Genomic DNA, 6,000 nt, shown 5'->3' on the forward strand with positions numbered 1-6,000 from the left:
ATCGTCTACAACCATTCCTTCTCATCTGATGTTAAACTTTTCCTTTTTTGGCTCTCTAAGTCCAGCCAAAGTGGGTTAACCATCCTCTCTTATATCCTATTCCTCTCATTAATTTTTGAATACATTGCACACCTCTACTTTCGTCTTACTATTCTAACACCTCCCAACTCTATCTTTTGGAAACCCTACTTTTCTTCAATGTCCAATTTAGTTCAGGCACCAGTTTATTCAGGAAGCCTTTTCTGGTCAATCCCCATCACTTTAGGGCAAACATTATTTCTTCCCACCTCAATTTTTTAATAGAATTTTTGTCTTCATATGCTTTTGCTACTGCCTCATTCCACAATTTTCCTGTGACTATTTCTTTTCTTTAAAAGAGATTATGATCACTATAAAGTATCTGTCTAATTTCATATCTGTATTCCCAATATCTAGTACAGTGTCTTTGTAGGTGTTCATTAATAGGTACATCATATTTGTTGGCAATTGTTGAATTGGATTGGAAAGATTACAAGTCTTCTAAGAGAAAACAAAAAAGAAAAGAGCCATAGGCCCATTTTGCTTTTAATAATGCTAGGGTATTAAAAATTTGTATAATATATTGATTATTGTTATTATAGAATACTGATTATTAAATTAATATATTTATAGTGAGGAGATAAACTTGGATTCTCAAAAGCTAATGAAATGGTGGGCATGCTGTGAAAAGTCCTCACCAAGATGTCAGGGTTTGGAATCAATGCCAGAATTTTTTTTTTGGTCTTAGAACCCAAATAGCTAAATTCAAAGAAACCCAACCCCAAAAGTTTGGCCCTGAATGTTGGAGATAATACTGTTAGTCATAACAATTTATGAAGCAATCTATTAGGGGATGGAAAGGGTGGGATCTTGTCATTTTGAAGTAGGGATCTCAATGTTGGAATCATTGATCTTATTGAAACATAAAATCTAACAAGCAATGCAATGATTTGAGAGTCAGCAATATGAGATGGTCATCTTGGGCTCCATACAAAGGTTATAGTCTCATTACTCTTTGCCATGATCAGATTGCATCAACTAAACATTATTTACAGTTTAGTGCAACATATTATATAAAGGGCATTGATAGTTTAGAGATTATTTAGAAGACAATGAGGAAAAGTTTTTGAATTGAAACATATGATGATTACTACAAGGGACTAGGGATTTTTGGCCTAGAAAAAAGTTCATGGAAAAAAGTTTATGGAAGTTATTGGTCATTCTTTTCAGTTGTGTCTGTCTATGACATTGAGGTTTTCTTTTCAAAGATACTAATGCGGTTTTCCATTTCATTCTTCAGATGAGGAAACTGAGGCAAATGGGTTTAAGTGCCCTGGGGCACACAATTGTTAATTGTGTGAGACCAAACAGATTTGAATGCAGAAAGATGTCTTCCTGACTCCATGAATGGCACTCTGTCCACTACACCAGGTAGCTGCCCTCCATGGGAGCATAGAAGTTAATAATAGTGTTTAAAGGACTGCCATGAGAAAGAAGGATTAGATTTTTTTTTTCTCTCTCAGACAGATGAAGTAGCAGCAATGATGAGTGGGAATTTATGTAAAATGATTATCTTAACAAAACAAAAAAGAAAAAGCAGAGTTTCCTGAGTACATTGCAAGTATCATATTAGCATCAGGCTGTCTGGCTTCTTATCCCTGTTATATCATTAATACAATTCAGAATTTAACAGTTACATGAATAGATAAATTGTCAAAAAATGTTTGCAGGGGCATACATTAATATGTAAAAATATATACAAATTATACATGTAAACAAATTAGTATATACAAGATAGTTCAAAGTAAACAATATATTTTTATAGATTATACTTAACACTCATCCTATATTCCCAAAATAAAAATGAAGAAAAGGAAAAAAGGAATATTGTGAAGAAACCAATTAACCAAAAGAAGGGAAATTTAGCTGTTAACTCAACTCACAATCATTTGAAGAAAACTAAAGTAGTCTTCTAAATCAAGAAAAAGAATAAATTAATTTCTATTTTCCTGCCTTTTATTATGTATCATAACCTTATTATTTAAATACACATTATTGTAATATTTTACTTCTCTCTTTGAGTTTCTTTCTGACAAAAAATTGTAGAGAAAAATGCAGAACAGTGTTATTTATTCGAAAGGCAATTCTTAAAAGTTGTAACTACCTATGAAGTAAATGCATTTAACTATTTATAAAGGCAGATTCAAACCTTTCCTAAAGAAATAGTTGAATTCCTCCCTCCTGCCCTGAAATGCTAGTGTTCTTAAAAGAGATAATGTATGTGTTCATCTGTGTTTGTGTGTTATGTTTCTCTCACACTATTTAAAACTGGGACGAGGATAATAATCCTAAAAGAGAAGAATCATTAGTAAATCCATGCATTATAGTTAATAGCCCTATTGTGAAAAATTACTCTTCCTTAACCTAAGTATTAGGCTATGCCTTGATTATAGGTACTAATATGTGAAATTATTGCCTGAACCCTGCTACTCATTTCAGAGTACATTGAGTAAAACATCCGGACTCTTTCACAGACAAATGATAAAGACTGAAATGAAAGGAGAAAACCTTAAATCAAGCACAAAAAAATGAAAAAATACATGACTAAATCTGAAAAGAAATGTATAATTGAGTCCTGAATTTTAAAAGTTGTGAATTAATTAGATTTTAATCTCATCTTTTAATGATATGATTGCATGAGGTGCCAGTTTTCTTTCTAATCTTTGAAATGAGAATTTTGGAATACAAAAATATTTATTCTTGCTTTTACCTTATCTTTAGGTGCGTTGAAAATCCCTAATCATCTTGCACTGCTTAATTCTATTTCTGGCACGACTACTAAGTTATACACATGCATTTTGGTTTACTGGGGAAAAAAAACCATTGGATTCAGAGTCAGAAGACTTAAACTCTAATTCCCTTCTCACAATTTATTACTAAAGTGAATTTAAGCAACTTCCTTTCCCTCTGTAGGCCTCAATTTGGTCATCTATCAAATAAAGGGGGTGAACTAGATCATTTCTGAGGTTCCTTTTAGCTCAAAACCTCTATGGTCCTATGATTGCTGCTAGAATTAAAGGGAATGGCTTGGTATACAAATGCTTCAGGGAGCTAATTTATTATATACAACTCCCTTGAAAGAATTACCATCTCCTGACTACATATCAGCTTACTTGAGGTGAGTAACTTACCCGCTCAATGGAGAACTATTCTGAAGGGTTGACTCATAAATGTAAAGAATACTTTAAGCAAGGAAGAATAGGAATGGAGTATAAATTAAGAAGGTTATGACCTAGTAAAAGCTTTCCCACAACTGAGGTTCTTTGAAATTACATTTTCCTTTGCTATATATACATATATATATATATTTCTCAAAATCAATAAAAATTAATACTAATACTACAAGAATGAAAAAGAGGACATGTTTTAATTTCCAAATGCTTTGCTGAGTTTGCAGCTCTAGTAGTTAGAAGAGTAATCACGTGCCTTAGAAATATTGAGCAATGTACTGTGAGTGTTTCTGGTTCAGAATCATCCAACAACTCACTATCATTTTTATAGCTATTTTTCCAATTACATCATAAATGGTTGAACTCTCAGTAAAAAAACATTTTTCTCTTCTTTCTCACTGTTAATGGATATCTCTTTGACTATAGGAGAGAAAGCAAGTGTATGATATTAATTTCTACAAGAAGGTTTCATTTAATTTTTAAGTCATTGTGCTGCTGAATTTGGGGGACACAAAAGAATTACCTAGATTTAGTTACTATTTCTGAGTAGAAAGCAATAGTACAATTTTCTGACTTGAAGTAAGTGGTCAATGACTGGAGAAGGAACCAAATGAGTTTTAGGATTTAGTTCATCAACTCCAGTGATATCAATTCCTATAGAAACTAAATCACAAACCTATACATAAAAATCCCTGCTGGTACACATTGACTTAGAAAACCACAAATTAAGATTATCTGTGCTCTGATGTTTTTTTTTTAATTTAGTTAAATATTTCCCAATTATATTTTAATATGGCTGGAAAATGTGTCATTTAACACCTCTGATCTTCTCTATCTCCTTTAATTTTTAGATTAAGAAACTGGTGGGCACAGAGGAGAGATAACTTGCTCAAGATCATTCTGGAAGTTAGTAGATGATTTAAGACTTCACCTTAGTTCTTCTACCTCCAAGTCCAGGACACATTTTACTTTCCCATGTAGAGAAATTCTTAACATCATTTAGCCAAAAGTTTTAAAATAAGTGTAGGAATGTTTGTAAAAATAGAAAATATCCAAATTTACATTGTAAAAGAAATTTTTTAAAATTATAATTTCAGGAAGAGTAAAAGAGAAAAAGAAATTAAGCCAGATTTAAAGGGTGGGATATGAAGGAAAACCATGAAAAATCTATAATTAATTCCTATTAAATATCATAATAGCAATTAATTTCTATACTGAGAAATAATTCTCAAAAGTTATTAAAAAACTCTTTACACCAAGTCTAAATAAATAAACAAATTGTGGCAGAGAAATGTGATGAAATATAACTTAAAAGGGAAATGAGAATAATAGCATTCATTTCTATAGCACTTTAAGATTTAAAAATGCTTCCTCACAACAATCCTAAGAGGCTTTCTAGTCTATTTACAGGATTGTCATGAAGATCAAATAAGACAGTATGGACATACATGGTTTACACCTGTAAACCAATTCATAATGTGTAAAATGTTATTTTCTATATTGAAAATGTGATTTAGACCTAAATGGGAGAATTAGAATGCATATGAAAAATCATGTTAGAAGTATTCAAAAGGATAACCAGAAATGCAATTTAATCTGTTATAGTTCATGACTTCATGACTTTGCATAATAAACCACTGAGAGAATTTTGCTAGCATTTGATATAGAGTCAAAGAAATATGATATTATAAGCAATTTGGCTTTAATTCTGGTCATGGTTATTTTTTAGGTAGATGTCTATCTCATTGATATGCACCATATATGTCATCTATAGTTTTAAAACTGTAGAAGAATTTAGAGGTCATCCTATCCAACACCCTCTTCATTTCACCTAGATGAAACCTGTAGACGTGTCAATCATCATTCCACAGGAACTTCTTCATACTGAAAGATCACATCAGCCCTCATCAGTGCCCTCTGCCCCTGAAATCCCACTGACTAAGGATGGAGAGGAAAGTTCCTTCCAAAACCAATGCAAGGAGGAAGCCCAGGCCAGCCATTCCTTTCTTTCTCCCCTGATTAAACTCCTTTGGTCTTCCCCATTATGCCTTTTTAAATATACATTTTAAGTTTTCTCTCTTTTTTTTTGTCTTCCTCCATTCATTTGTAAATTCCCTGGGGGCAAGGACTAACTCTCTTGTTCATATTTGTATCTCTAATAAATACTTAGCAGATTACCTGGTACATGGTAGACACAATTAAAAGCTCTTGACTGATTCAAATTGATTGATAATAAATATCTATTGACTGACTGATTTCACAAATAAAGAAATTAAGGTTCAAAAAGTAAGCTATGTACCCAAGCCAACCTAAAACATCAACGCAGGAGAGATTTGAACCCAGATCCTCTTATTCCAGAACCAGTGCTCCTTTTTACAACCCTACTACTTATGTATCTAAAATATAAGGTAGAAAGCAATGAACTTTACTATTTAAGGAATTAAATCATAGTGTTATTAATTTGGATTTATTTTATTCAGAAAACATTTTGAAAGATAGATGATATTAAATCTAGAATTTTTACAAGTATGTGAGAAATTGATCATTTCTGTTTTCATTTTTCATTCTTTTTACTACTCATTTTCAACATAAAATTGGTGTGGGAAAGTGAGGCATTGTTTAACATTGTAAAATCTATATTGGTTTCTTCTTTATTTCTTATCTCTATAGGTGATATAGCTCCATTCTGAGAGGCAATTTTAAATGTAAATTTTTGAGAAAAAAGAATCTAGTTTTTATATTTTTGTGATTT

This window comes from Monodelphis domestica, chromosome 1 (assembly GCF_027887165.1).
Source record: "Monodelphis domestica isolate mMonDom1 chromosome 1, mMonDom1.pri, whole genome shotgun sequence".
Lineage (NCBI taxonomy): Eukaryota > Metazoa > Chordata > Mammalia > Didelphimorphia > Didelphidae > Monodelphis > Monodelphis domestica.